This window comes from Amblyomma americanum, chromosome 2 (genome assembly GCF_052857255.1).
Source record: "Amblyomma americanum isolate KBUSLIRL-KWMA chromosome 2, ASM5285725v1, whole genome shotgun sequence".
NCBI lineage: Eukaryota > Metazoa > Arthropoda > Arachnida > Ixodida > Ixodidae > Amblyomma > Amblyomma americanum.
In genome coordinates, this window is record NC_135498.1 from 145,951,067 (window position 1) to 145,966,812 (window position 15,746).

General features: G+C 49.1%; 1 long non-coding RNA gene across 1 annotated transcript in view; it reads left to right on the forward strand.

Moving 5' to 3' along the window:
- Positions 1-3,054: 3,054 nt before the first annotated feature.
- The window catches only part of LOC144119154 (uncharacterized), a 44,660-nt gene continuing 31,968 nt past the window's right edge, over positions 3,055-15,746 (forward strand). The window contains exon 1 of the long non-coding RNA XR_013312276.1: positions 3,055-3,363. This is a non-coding gene — a long non-coding RNA (uncharacterized LOC144119154). The remainder of the gene's footprint in view (positions 3,364-15,746) is intronic.

Sequence of the window (15,746 nt, forward strand, 5' to 3'; positions counted from 1 at the left end):
CAGATGGCACCATTCAACCATCAAGAAGTGCGTGGTCGTCTCCTATCCTCCTCGTGAAGTATAAAGATGAAACAATGCGCATCTGCGTCGACTACAAGAAGCTTAACAGCGTGACACAGAAAGACGTCTATTCTCTGCCGGGCATCGACGACTTCCCTCGGCCGACTTCGGCGAGCCAAGCTCTTCTCTTCGGTCGACCTCGGGAGGGCTCATTTGCAAATAGATGTTGATTAGAGGGACGGTGAGAAAAGCGCCTTCGCCTCACCGGATGGGCTCTACTAATTCCACGTCTTCCCCTTTAGGCTCTGATGAGCTCCTGCAACGTACAGAGAATGGTGAACACTGCGCTCATATTCCTTGTATATCTTGACGATGTGATCATTATTTAGACAACGTTCACAGAACATCTGCACCACCTCAGAGATGCCCTTGAAGCCGTTCGGTCCGCCAACCTCTCCCTGAAACTGCAGAAGTGCCACTAACAAGAGTTGTAGCCGGGCTTGTTTGGTGATCGTCTGTAGAAGATATGGGAAAATTGCGCTAAAAAACACGACACACAAAGTAAGGAAAGATAGAACAGGACGAGCGTAGGTTGCGTCCTGCTCTGTGTTCTTCCGTTTTATGTCGCGCTTTCTTAACGCAATTTTCTCATGGCTTCTACAGAAGTGCCAATTTAGGTTCGCTAAAGTGAAGTTTCTTGGTGCCGTTTTGAGTGCTGACGGAATCTGAGCTGGCCCTGAGAAACTTGATGCCGTTGCTGCCTTTTCCGGTCCGCGCCCACAAAAAAAGTGTTCTGACGGTGGCCAGACCTCCGCTTCTACTACGGTCGCTTCATTAAAAACTTTGCCTAGCTCGCCAGCCCACTGACGCTCCTAAGCCGGGATGACACATCCTTTTCGTGGGAAAGCGACGAATATATCAAAGTGAAAGAAATTTATCAAGAGACGGCACTCCGCGATATCTTGCCCCAGGAACTGCATTTTTCGCCCCTTTGTCCAGTGGCGCCGCCAGCCATAAGTAAAGGGATAAAGGAGGAAAGGAGAGATGAAAGGAAGAAAGGTGCCCTAGTGGAGGGCTCCGGAATAATCTCAACCGCCTCGGTATCTTTAACGTGCATTGATATCGCACAGCACACAGGGGCCTTTTGCGTTTCGCCTCCGTCGAAACGCAGCCGCAGTGGTCGGGTTCGAACCCGGGTGCTCCGGCTCAATAGATGAGCTCCTTAACCACATGGCCACCATTGAGGTATAATTAGGATGCATATAGCGAAAACGAATCAACGTTGCTTCACATTTATGGACTTATGTTATTCAGTTCTCTACCGCCAGCAAAATAGCGGGAGAAAGCGCATATACAATCTCGCAGACTGCGAGATTGTTGATAGCAAGATACGCTCCTCGCGCCTCCATATACTTATTTTAGTAAATCTTCAAACTGAGGGTGAATTTTCATAAAACCTTTCTTCACCTGTGTTCTTAATTTCCAACACATAAAAAATGTTTTCCGTGTACGCCATATACAGTTCAATTGAATATGCAACTCATGCCAAGGCAAAAAAAAAATGGGATGCCACGTCGCCGGATAATGGCATATGCCGGGGCAATCTCCGGAAGGAGCATTGTTCCACATGGTGTGAATTACCTCCTAGTACGACACATGGGACAGTGCAAAAAGGCGGACGGGGCGATCGCTATATCTTCGCTCCTTAGCACTCGTTCCGTGTACCGTTTTGTGCTGCCGATTTACAACGCTTTATGATGCTAATGTGGTCGGTCCTTTTCCTTTTTTTTCTTTCGTAGTATATTCAGAAGACAATCTAGCACTCCGCGTTGTATTACGTGCACGCATGCATTCTAGCAATGTTGTTTTATTTAATATATTTTTTTTTATACCGCAGCGGTGGCCGAGTGGTTGAGCATCCGACTCTCATGTGGGAGGTGCGGGGTTCGATCCCTATAGTGCCGCCGGGTACCCGTCGGTGATACAACGGGCGCAAGATTTCCCCTTGTCCGGTGCTCGGGTTATTTAGGGTGAAATGCTTGGCAAATGAGTATTTGACCACCCCATGACAAGTTCTAAATACCCTGTGCCATGGTGCTCTTTGGCCACTGATGCCTCTGCGCCATAAAAATCCATAATCACCATCATTTGCTATAATTTTTCTTAAGATGTCATATCTTTCAACTTTCTCAACGTTTCCTTTGTTGCTGCGTTCGGCGTACAAAGCTCGTAGCAACAGTAAGGAAAGCCCAGGAATGCATTCGGCGCCAAGTATTTAGATGCATGTGTCTGCGGAGGTCGCCGGCACAAACTTCGTCTGCTTCGTCGAAGGCTTCGCTTCAGCGCCGTTTGTGTGTGTGTGTGTGTCCGTTCCTGTGCACAGTTAGCGCTTTCAAAAACCGTAAGGATGAAATACCAACTAGCCCCAGTAATTGCTCTTCTGCATGTACTGCAGCATCTGAGCATTATCGTCTATTTGAATATCGTGATTTATGCGGCAAGCTTAATCATCCTTGATATTTCCCAGCGCCTACATCTGCTATCTCCAACTCTGCAACTAGAGTGTTCTAGCTCAGATAAGCGGAAGGTTAGGTAGAGGTATCGGAAACGCCCCTGTGTCAAGCGTTCCTGATGGGCGCATACAACACTTCGAAATCAAACGTGGCTCAAAGTGCAGATATGGACACGCAGCACAGCCGGAGCGTACGAACAGTGAAATCTATGAAAATTCATATTTTCTAAAGAAGCCGTTGCTCTTAACGTTTTTAGGGCCTTAAAAAAGAGATCATTTTAGCCCTTAGCCTGTTTTCGCATGCCCACTTGTCCATCCTGGTGCGTAACAATTATATCAATGCCGCTTGGAAAACATAAGAAACAGGAAGCAAGAAAAGATGGGAAAGAAGAGGCAACAACAACAAGAGGCGTTCCGTGGCGAGAAGCAGTAGGGAGAAGTGGAGGGCAGGCTGCCTCGCTTCAAGTGCGGGCGACGACGGAATCGGCACGCGCTGAACAATAGCCCCCACTCGCGCGACTGTATAATATTCTAGTACACTGTAGCAGAACGAAACCAGGAGACAGTCGTCTGCGCGGCTGCGCCTATGAGCATGCGGCGTCTTTGTTAGAACGCTGACTGCGTGTCTCTGCGTCTGATTTGGTCTTCGATGCGGAACTCGGGCGGTTTCTGACGACGATAAGAGATAATTATTTTTTTTTGCTTAAGCACTCTGCATCCAATCAGTTAAGGCTGACCATGCCAGCCGGAGCCTTTAACTACGCAGTTTGGGAAGAGGCGTGCACGCTTTGTTGCCAGCCGGCTCCTCTGGCGCAATTCGTGACACTCCTGCTGTTTCCGACAGTGGCAAGGTAAGACACATTTTGTTTTTCCCGAGCTACGCTGCATTTTAAGCAGTTTCGCTGAGCATGCCGGCCGGCGCAATATGACGCAGTTGTGGAAGGCAAGTCGACGCTACTCACGCCATGGCGGGAGCATGCCGGTCGCAGCGCAGTTAGAGAAGGGTGCGCCCATGCCTTGGGCGTTGTGCGCTTTGCCTAGCGGTTAGTTTCGCATGGTTATGTGTCGAGTTTTACGGGTACGTGAAATTTTTTATGCCCCCAACGATACACAACTTCTTACGAGTGATATTGAAGAGCGTTGTTTTGTTAGAACGGGAGTGTAATTTTAATTTTCATGACTGCCAAGAAAAATGTTAACACATGAAAAGCTCAAAAATTATAAACTTGTGCGTTGAAGACGTCATCTGCCCTAGTGAACACGCGCCTTGCACCCGCGTAGTGACGATACGGGAGTGCGCTTTTCAAAACGCGACCGGGGAAAAAAGAGTAAATTCGCAGGACTTTCTAATAGCTTGAAAATCGGGAGCTGGTATTTTGAAAATTTTTTTCTACGCTTCTGAGGATGTGCATTCCTCCCGCGCATTTGTTCTCAGTGCTCTTAACACACTGTGAACGACTGCATGGTTGGGGGCCCGCGTTGTAGCCGCTATGGTGTCAGACATTTGTGGAACAAAACGTACAGTTGGTATTACTGTGGGTTTGAATATCGTGATCTCTGCGATAAGCTTAATCATGCTTGATATTTCCCAGCGCCTGCATCTGCTTTCTCCAACTCTCCACCTGGAGTGTTCTTGCTCAAATAAAGCAATTGACCACGCCAGCCGCGCACTTTTGCGCGCTTTATGAAATAATCTACCAGAGAAAAAGATGTTTGGCGGTAGTAGAGGCGCCGCTATGTTCCGCACACTTGTATGGCCGACCGTTTCGTGTCGTTAGCGATCATCACTCATTGTGCTGGCTGAAACTTTTAAAGGGAATAGAGCGCTTGTTAATCATTGGGAGGCGTCATCTTGTATGTGGTGCATCAATGTTCCGCACGCGAGGTTCGTAAAAGAATGCTGTCCTTTTTCGCAATTTCACCGCTTTCGCGCGTTTCGCCCGTTCACACAATTTTTGCGTAAGGTTTGCGAATGACACCTGCTCATGATTTACATTTTCCAGCTGACGGTGCGTGGTGGGAGTGATAACCACATCTGTGAGCCGTTTTTCCATAACAATGGACGCACCAGAAGCGTGGAACGAGCTTAGTGATGCGCCAAATGGCGACGGCAACTGTATTGGTTTGTTTATGTGTTTATGTTAAGCAAAATAAGTGTTATTTTTATGTGTTTATGTGAAGCAAAATAAGTGTTAATTTCGCAAAGCACCTGGTGTCTCTTCTGGATTGACACTCTTTCACGAAGGCCGTAGGGCAGTGGCGTTGATGGCCTGTCAAGAGCGCCCAGAATGTAATTTTGCACTTCTCTGGACCAAAATAAATAAGAGACACAACAGAGCAGAAATAATGCGTCATTATGGCGTGGCAGGCAGCAGCGCATGCTAGCATCCAAACTCCGCGCGCCTGAAGCCGAAACCGAAAGTTTGTCATTCCGCCGCTTGGTGCGCTAGACTCAATTGGGCCGCTGAGCCCTATGGGAGTGTCCGCTCTCTATCAGTTCCTTTCTCTACGAGCAGATGGCCTTGGACAAGTTACGATGCCGGCTGCAATCATCCCCACTCCTGACACATTTCGACGAAGATGCCGACACTGAGGTACACACGGATGCGAGCAACGTCGACCTTGGTGCCGTTCTAGTTCAGCGGCAAGACGGTGTCGATAAAGCAAGCGCCTACGCCAACCACGTATTTTTGCGCGTTTTACTGAAATACTCTACCACAGTAAAAGATGTATGGCGGTAGTATAGACCACCGCTAAGTTCCGCCACACCTGTATGGCAGACCGTTTCGTGTCGTCCCCAATCATCACTCACTGTGTTGGCTGAAAATTTTGAAAGACCTTGTGACCCTTATAACGTTGGACTTTACGCCTGCAGGAATTTGATTTCGCAGTTATTTCTCAGTCTGACCGGAAGCACATGGACACTGATAGCCCATCGCACTCCTGTCGAACCTTTTCCGCAAGACACTACCGACGACGATCGCTTCCTCGGAGCATTCAGCGGGTCCGACCTCATTTCAAGACAGCGTTCAGACGCTGAGCTGAGGCTACTCGTCGGTTAAATCGAAGCTGGGCACTTTGAAATACCCCGTTACCTAACTCGTGGGATATGATCGTTCTGCCTCCGGAGTGGAGTGCTGCTTTATAAGAACTCCACTTTCATTGCGAAAACGTACTTATTCGTCATACCGTCTGATCTACAGGACGAAGTCCTCCTAGGGTGCCATGACGAATCGACTCATCTTAGTTTTACACGCACCATACCCCGATCAAGCTGCCGGGCTAGTTGGTGATGCATGTTGTAAACTAGGAAGCGCCAAATACCGGACGACGGACAGAGTAAGGGACACAAAAAACAGGTTCACGAGCGCTTTTTTCTGTGCCGAACTAGAAGATCGATGAGTGAAGGAGAAGCAGGAGACACACAAAAAGATGGGCCCGCTGTACTAGAAATGCAGTTCAGGAGAGCAAGCTGCCGGGCTAGTTGGTGATGCATGTTGTAAACTAGGAAGCGCAAAATACCGGACGACGGACAGAGAAAGCGCTCGTGAACCTGTTTTTTGTGTCCCTTACTCTGTCCGTCGTCCGGTATTTTGCGCTTCCTAGTTTACACCATGCCCCGAATTGGGCGCAATTATTACTGGTCACGACTTATTTCGAGCATCAGGCGTTGTCAGGATGTGGCGGCAATGCCAGCGTCGAAAAAAAAACTGCGCTCAAGCCTCCCGGCATGTTGCAGTCAGTCAAGCCACATCAAATACCATTCGAGAAAGTCGGCATGCACCTTCTGCAACCATTTCCTCTCTCTTCGACTGACCACAAGTGCATCTTAGTCATCAGAGACTACTTGGCCCCCTACGCTGAACCGAAGGCGACTGCGTGAGGTACAGCCACTGAAGTTGCTCACTTCTGAATATATGACATTGTTCTTAGATATGGTCCTCCGTCGGCCATCGTTACTGACCGGGGCAAGGCGTCTACGCGACATCTTAACTGTAAGCCATACAGATCACCGACCAACAAAAGCGTATCATCGGCAAACAAATGGCCTAACGGACTGACTGCGCCATGTCGAAAATAAACTCAGTTGAAAGTTTGCGATCGTGTCTTGTGGTGTTCTTATGTGGTGTTGTCCTCTTGTCTTGATTATAGCGATCCCCAGTTTCAGTATGTACAACCAACTAGCCCCCTACAAAGCTTTACTGGCCTAACGGAGGAGGAGGAGGACGGGGAACAACCTTTATTACAGAAATATAATCTCGTCCTCAGACCAGACTTCCATGTGCCGCCGCGGTCCTGCGTGCCAACCAGAGCAGCTGTCGCTGGTGTTGCAGGTTCGTGCCGGTCAGAACGGTCTCAAGAAGCTCTCCGTCCATGGCCCAGTTTGCCACCGCTATTTTCTCTGCACGCTCGATGAGCCGGCGCCTGATGAGTCGGCCCCGTGCTTGACATGGCATATAACGTAGGCCGAGATAGTGCCGAGCGCCACCTTCGCGTACAATACCGCGACGCAGGAAACCACTCAGTTTACCCGATTCCGCCCCGTCTATGGCAGGCAGGTCCGCATGATGTTGAACGCCATGCTCCCGTGCGGGGATGAAGCAAATTTCATTGTCAGCATTGAAGTCTCCACGAATATTATGCCGAGAAGGCATCCTTCCTATCAAGCTTTAGCGCAAGTCCTGTGTGCCTCTGTCTTGTGTTCGTCTTGGTCGCGCTACAGTTCTTTTGTTACAGTATGCACCATCTAGCCCAACAAAAAGTTCTTCTAAACTATCAAGCCTCGAAGCGTCGAATGGACTTCCTGGCTCAAGACATACTCCAATGACAGTGTACGCTTGTCTGCCAATTACTGTTACGGCGCACACGTATTCGTTATCACTGTGAAGCGGGAAATCAACCAGGGAAGCCGGGATATCACTGCGAAAGCCAATTAGCAATCTGCTGACGTCTTCTGGTAGTTGTGAGTTTTGAAAATAGTTTCCGCGCAGTCTAAAATTTTCCTCGACACGTGATTCAGAGATGACTATGAAATGAAAGTGGTACGCTCGCACGAGCTGCCAAAAATCAGCAAGTTTCGAGATTAAACCGCGAGCGTTCCACTGGAAAGTGGTGCATGTGCGAAAGATGTGTATAGTCAGCTGTGGTGAAGCTGTCGCTCTTGACGCCATGATTGTTCATGTCTAGTATTATGCCCCTGAGGAGCGCCGGAGGCTGACACCAGTGGCTCCATTGAAAGGACATATTCTACTTCTGGGAGACCTCGTGAGGAGGGTTTGGCATAGACAAGAGCCTTGATGTCTGCAAACAGCATCAGAATCATTAGGCCTGTAATTTTGCGTTCGGTGCTTCCTGTTCTGCTGCCTTTCGCTCATCGTTCTGTCGCGATGCGGTGCCTCAGGAATGTGACCATTTTTCGGGGCTTGTGTTGAATGCTCCGGTAGCTTTAAAGTAGGCGGTGTACCGGCGGGCTTGCGACCTTTCTTTTTTTCTCTGCTGCTGCATGTGTTTCCGGCTCTCTCGTGTTGTTGCACTGATGCATCTTCGTTAATGTCTGGCGTATTCGTGAGAACCACCTTAGGGTTACGCGATGGTCATATCGCTTGGGCGGTTTCCCTTGAACTTGCCGCAGAGTGCCTGTAAGTGTAGCAGCTTAATTTTTAATGCACCGGCCGTATGAAGTAGGGTCCGGGCCCTTCCAGTTCACTCACTGAGGTTGCAATCAATTTGTGCATTCCTTGTGCGAATGGGGGCCAGGACAGATTTTGCAGTGAACAGGGCCAGCGCAATGTTTCAAGAGATGGTCATGCCTCTAACATTTATAGCATTGTGCTGCTGCCCCAACGTATTCAGTTGCACGGTAACTGCAGAATTCAAGCGTAAACCTTTTAGGCGGTGGAGAATCCTTGGCGAATTCGAGACTAACTGATCTACGACGTGCCTCTCTGATCCTGCCAAAATTTTCAGGAACGCGAGCTGCGAGCCTCCTTGCTCATTTGCATCGAGACGATGCTTTCTGGGGGGAATAATACCACGTGCCTAGCCCCGCGCGGCCCCCACGTTTAGCCGAAACGACGAAGAAGAGGCCGTTGGTGCGTGACGAGTGCTCGGGCTAAACCTGGCTCTGGGATAAAAAGACCGACCTCATTCATGGATTCTTTCTTACTCCTGCCGATACGGGCCCTCGGGTCATTACAATATATTTTTTGTCGCCGGCATATTGCACAGTTGTTGTATTCGAGCATCTGATTAGTTAATTACATTTTTTAACTTTTCTTTATAACTTCCATTCATGCTGCCAAATCTATAAAAACGAATATGTGGCGGGAACATGCCGTAATTACTTTATATATTAGTTTCGAACCCTCCCCTGTATCTAAAGCGCACCCGTTCGTAGGGAGGTTTCGGCTTTTTATCCTATTGCAACGTGCGTGCGATTTCGAGGTGCTGTTTTTAATTTAAAAGTGTACTTTAGAATAAGGTATATGTGAAGTTCACTGACCTTTCCGCGAACTCGTTGGTCTTGTGTTCGCAAGGAAGGCCTCTCCAGTGGGGTCGGAAGTCCCCAACAAAGGGGCCCGTCCCGTCCCTGCCTCCCCTTCGTGCGGCGGACGTCCTCGTTTACGCCGCGCCGTCACGGGGATGACCCGCCGGGAAAAACGCTAACCATGTACAGCTGTCGACATGTGGTTGTTAAGAGGTTGACGAGGTTTCGGGGGCGCACGAGATACGGCTGAGTATTAGCCGAGTGACCGGAAACCCATTATTCCCTTAACGACTGTGTTCTTTTTGTTGCTGTCGACAACCTGAGTCATCGCCTCGTCGGCACATGTTTCTAGCATCTGTGGTGCCGCGGGTGGCGTGGGAACGGAAGTCGCATTTGTGTTGTTTGTGTGGTTATTTGAAACCTCCTTCCCAAATGTTTTAATCAGAACTTTTTCTCCAATCTCTGATCAGTGGGCGGACCTTATTTTCCTTTCCCTAACCACTGATTGGCGAGATGGGTCGTTTGTTATCTTATTGGTTGCTGTCCCCGCTAAGGGCGGAGACAGAGGGTTTAAAACCAAGCGCTCTGGGTTGAGCGGGGGCTGAATTCGTCTGATCCACGATTTAGTCATGTAAATAGTTTTCTCCTTGCTTTGTTTCTTCTCGTTTTTTACCTATGTTGTAAAGAAATAGTTAACCTTCTCCTTTCCTTGAGTAATGTGAATGTTTGCGAGTAGAACCACCGGGTCATCAAGAAACCCCGATTTCATCATCAAGTAGTTTCCTCTCATCGCCACCGGAAGGGGAAACTCAACTGGCGCAGTCGACAGGATCGCAACTTCTTTCTACTCAAGGCATTGGACGGAAGATGAGAAGAACAAGTCGGTGGACAAGCTATTTGTCCTAAAGGAGAAAACGTAAAGCTGCGTCGAAAGACGACGTGGAGAGCTTCAGGATCACGGGTCGAGTTCGAGAGGACGTCGGAGACTCAAGTCAGCTAGGAGCTGAAGGAGCCGGGCAGCAACAAGCCATCGAGGGTTCGAGTCAGCGAGCTGCTGAAAAGAACCAGGCGTCCACCTCGAACTGGTTTGAGTCAGCGAGCTGCTGAAAAGTAACCAGGCGACCAAGTCAAGCCAGTCACACGAGGCAGAAGTCAGCGAGCTGCTGAGAGATCCAGAGCTCAAGTCGTCCGCATCGAGGAGCCTGTCGTCATCACTGAGGACGACGATATCACCGGGGCAGAGAGCAACCAGTAAGGTAGGAGACCTTTCTGCTTTCTCCGAATTCACCATGTCGGTGTAGTGTTTATGTGTTAGAAACGATAGCGCGGAAAACGGAGATGGCTGCCGTACGGTATGATCAGGAGGGCAGGATGCAATGCATTGAGCAGGAGGAGGCTGAACAGCTAAGTGAAATTGAAAATTTGAAACTGCAAATTGAACTGGAAAAGAGAAAACTTGCACAGATGCAGTTAAAATTAAGACAGGGGGCGAAAGTCGATAGCGAGGTCTTATTCGCATCAGTTCAATGTTTTGTCTGTATGAAATTTGGGCATTCGATGATTGAGTGTCCAAAAGAGCAATAACAAGATGTTCCCGCGGTGAGGGGAGATGTGTGCGAGCTAGTAGCTCAGGTAGAGACACTGGCGCCGGCATGCGGCGACTTGCACACCGACGATCAGAGTTCTGAAGCCTATGTGGATTCAGGGGCCGAAATAACAAAACAGGAAGATGATATAACGTTGTGTGCTAAACCAAAAGAGTGTACTGCAGGCATAGGGGCGTTAGTCACACCTGTGAAGCATTTTCTGTCCGAGCAACCGAATATAGAGCAGACCCAGGGGGCACTTGAGTGTGTTGCTCGCGATCAAGGGTTCAGCATCGTGACCCAGTCTATGTGCGCTAACTTTGACGCAGTAGTAAGGGTCGAAGACGAGAAGGCAGATCTGAGTGCGATAACGTGCTTTGCAGTCGATGGAAATGTAGCTGCCAAAGAGGAGTTGTCTTACCAGCCGGTGCTGACACTGTGCGCACTCACAGGGACAGCAGATCTAGCTAGAGGTGTATGGCAGCTGGTAACACCGGAAACACACGCACTGACAGAGCACTCTGAAAGGGAGCAGCTTGAAGAAGAAAATTACAGTTCAGATTTCGAAGAGCATTTTTAAAGTCCCCACGATTCGATTCGCGACAAACCCGGGGCTTTAGTAGAGCTTCAGGCAGATCCGAACGCTGCAAATGTTCCTGCAGCAGATTGGGAGTTAACAGGAACAGCTGCGAGTTTCGCAGCAGATAGGGAACTGGGGGATTCGGATACTACACCCATCCCTGCAAGCTTAAACATGGAGCATAAGACCTCATTACCAGAAGAGCGGGAGCAAGCTGGTCAAGGTAAATGCGAGAAAATAATGCTTAAGGGCATGGTTTTCTTTGAAGAGAATGCCGGCTGCCAGCCGTACAGGGAGCTAGCGCTACCTGAAGAGCGATGTAAAACTGCATGTGAAGTAGCCGGTGACAGGCCTATCCCAACTGTGAAATTCATAGAGGCAGAGAACGCAGACACGATGGCAGCAGCAATCTTGGTAGAATGCAGGGAGCTGGTGAGCTTTGTTGCTTTTGATGAAAACGACGATGTAGACCCGATAACGGCGGTAGCCTTCACAACCGGCGCCGTGCCGGATAAATTGGAATTTTGGTCCAATCTTGTGGACAAAGCTAAAAGGAAACATCTTCTTTTTCGAGATGTAGGTGGCTAGAAATCATTCTGCCAATTTGGTGCACTGATCTGACATGGTGGATTCTGGAATGTGCAGATTGGTGTCCTAACCTTGTGTGTGCGGATTGAATTACCCGCAATGTGCGCGCGTGTGTGCGTGTTTGTGGTCTGATTGAACAGCTGAGCATACATGTGCGCGCGTGTGTGTAATTTTGTTCCGGGAAACTGTGGCTGGACTTTTATGTCACACTGACAGCAAGTGTCCGCGTGACATTCTTGGTTGGGAGGTGTGGAGTTCGCTGACCTTTCCGCGAACTCGTTGGTCTTGTGTTCGCAAGGAAGGCCGCTCCAGTGGGGTCGGAAGTCCCCAACAGAGGGGCCCATCCCGTCCCTGCCTCCCCTTCGTGCGGCGGACGTCCTCGTTTACGCCGCGCCGTCACGGGGATGACCCGCCGGGAAAAACGCTAACCATGTACAGCTGTCGACATGTGGTTGTTAAGAGGTTGACGAGGTTTCGGGGGCGCACGAGATACGGCTGAGTATTAGCCGAGTGACCGGAAACCCATTATTCCCTTAACGACTGTGTTCTTTTTGTTGCTGTCAACAACCTGAGTCATCGCCTCGTCGGCACATGTTTATAGCATCTGTGGTGCCGTGGGTGGCGTGGGAAACGGAAGTCGCATTTGTGTTGCTTGTGTGGTTATTTGAAACCTCCTTCCCAAATGTTTTAATCAGAACTTTTTCCCCAATCTCTCTCTGATGAGTGGGCGGACCTTATTTTCCTTTCCCTAACCACTGATTGGCGAGATGGGTCGTTTGTTATCTTATTGGTTGCTGTCCCCGCTAATGGCGGAGACAGAGGGTTTAAAACCAAGCGCTCTGGGTTGAGCGGGGGCTGAATTCGTCTGATCCACGATTTAGTCATGTAAATAGTTTTCTCCTTGCTTTGTTTCTTCTCGTTTTTTACCTATGTTGCAAATAAATAGTTAACCTTCTCCTTTCCTTGAGTAATGTGAATGTTTGCGAGTAGAACCACCGGGTCATCAAGAAACCCCGATTTCATCATCAAGTAGTTTCCTCTCATAGCCACCGGAAGGGGAAACTCAACTGTATACAGGGCGTGTAGATCATTTCCAGTGCAGTCCCTTCAATACGTTTGAGTCTACATGCGTTAAAAATAATTTTCCAGACATTCCAAGATCTGCCCATCATGTTTTGGCTTGGCTCCGCAGATGTGGCCTATATATGGCAGACTCAGCATTCGCCTCGCATGCCGAAGGTGCGAGCTTCGATCCCCAGCACCGCAGAGTACCCACCGGTGACACAATGGGTACAAGCTTTCCGCCAACCTGGTGCCCGTCTTGTTAGCGGTTAAATGCTTGAGAAATGGGTCTTTGACCCCGCCTTGTGCGCTGCTGCCACGTGGGCGCAAGAAGTCCTCATAGCATGGCGGTCGCATTAACTGACTCATTTTGCAAGTATAATGAAGACTCCCCAAGTAACAGAAGGGAGTAAAGTTGCTGTGACTCCCCGCTTCAACTCTTTTTTTAACTTTGATGATAGCGTCTTCAGCTCGTTGTCGGAGAAACAACCAGGGTTACACAGCGCGAGAGGACCAACACACAGCGCTCGGTCCGTGTCGTTGTACTGTGCGTTGGTCTTCCTGCGATTTGCAATCCTTACTATGCTACACCACGAGCGAACCAAAAGTACTACCACAATGAATTTCATTTTTCGTACAAGGGGCTCTCTGCATCAGTGTTCCCCAGTATGCCTCATTACCGTCGCTTCGTGCCATTCGCGCACTTTCGCATTCGGCGTCCACCTCAAGGTTCTCCCGTCTGACCCACGCTTGTTATCTCAATACCCCTTAAAATCTCTAAGACATAACGCGAGGATCTGCAAGGTTAGCCGCTATGAATATCAGCACGATGTTCGTCTTTACACGGAAGGCTTCCTTCCTTGTCTACCGTCAACCATTGGGCCTTCGCGTGCCGTTCGCCAGTGGCACCGATTCAGCACAACGACAGAGAGGACCACGGAGTTCACCTTGCAGCAAACGGTTCTCAGTCTGCATAGCTTGCTTCCGGACAAGTCTCCGCCCACCAGGCATGCACATTTTCTCAGATTCTGCTCTAGGGGCGATGTCCAGAACACGCTTCAGCATCCTGCTCAGCCGCCGAGGACATCTGCTACACACCTAATTTCTTCAGCTCAGCAAATTTCCTGTGTGGCTCTGGATATTAAACAGCGCTCGTCCCGTGTCTTGCTCTTCTATATCAGTACTACCATGCTGTAAACTTAATTATGATCTGATGCGATGAGAGTTGAACATAGCTTTCTAGAAAGTTCAATCCTCTTCAGCTTCCAGGAATTAGTGTTTTCTGCATTTACGGCAGCTCCTGACGAACCTGGCATGCCTTTTCTACTGATCATCATCATCAGCCTGACTACTCCCATTTCAAGGCAAAGGCCTCTCCCATGTATCTCCAATTAATTTTGTCATTTGCCAGCTGCGCCCACCCTATGCCTGCAAACTTCTTAATCTCACCCCCCCACCTATCTTTCTGCCACCATGTGTAATTGGCAATTAGGAATTGTGTCCAGATATGCCGACTCTTAGGATGTATACCAAAGACAACGCCACAGCTTCTTCCAAAATTTAAATCCCGCAGGCGTATCGCTCGAGAAAATCAATTAAGAACAGTCATTCACGAGTGGGACCTCGCTGTTTTCAGTGCTTTTGCAATGTTGTGAAGAATAAACCTAAGGAGAAAAAAGCCGCAAGTGCATTTTTTTGTGTTCCACACGATGCTAATTCTCACAAGTTGCCGACGGGACATTGTTTTCATGAAAAGATGTTGGAGCAAATTTTGTCTGTCGTCATCATCATCTACTTCTTCGGCCTGACCACCCACTGCAGGGCAAAGGCTCCTCCGATGTCTCACCAATTAACCCTCTCCTTTGCCAGCTGCGTCCATCCTACGCCGGAAAACTTCTTAATCTAATCCGCCATCAAACCTTCCGACGCCCCTGCTACGCATGCCTTCTCTTGGAATCCCCTCCGTTACCCTTAAGGTCCAGCGGTTATCTTCCTCTCGCCTTACATTCCCTGCCCAAGCCAATTTCTTCCTCTTGATTACGACTAGGATATCATTAACGCGCGTATGATCCCTCACCCACTCCGCCCCCTTCCGGTCTCTTAACGTTACACCTATCATTTTTGCAGCGAGAGCTACACTACGCTAGCACTTCGAGCCTTCAGCGTGGCACCCCTTGAGCTCCATGGCGGCACCGTGGCTGGTCACGTGGTGCGGAGCAGCTGCTGCTGCCGGCGAAACCGAATGGGTGGATGGAGAGGGAGAGAGAGTGAATCCACGTCCAGGGACGAAGATGATGAAGGAACGCCCAGTGAAACGCGAAAGACTGACTTATTCGACTGAACGAGCTCCACTCGGCCAGATGTAGCTCTCGCGTGACTCCAGGCTTGACCACAGCTAAACCACGGCCAATTTTCTTTCCATGGCTCGCTGCGTTGACCTTAACCTAAAGCTGAAACCTTTTCGTTAGCCTTCATATTTCTGCCCCGTAGGTGAGTACCGGTAAGATACAGCTGTTGCACACTTTTCTCTTGAGGATTATTGGTAAACTGCCATTGATGATATGGGTGAATTTTCCATATGCGCTCCACCCCATTCTTATCCTTCTAGTTGTTTCCCTCTCATGATCCGCATCAGCTGTCACTACCTGCCCTAAGTAGACGTATTGCTTTACCACTTCCAGCACCTCGCTGCCAGATGTGAACTGCTGTTCCCTTGCTAGACTGTTGAACATTACTTTGGTTTTCTGCATGTTAAATTTTAGACTCACCGTTCTTGTCTGAGTGTCCACCTCATTAACCATGACTTAGTTCATTTCGGGAGTGAATCAGCAAGGCAACGTCGTCAGCAAATTGCAGGTTATTAAGGTATTCTTCAATAACTCTCATCCCCTACTGTTACTAATTCAGTCCTCGGAATACCTACTGTAAACA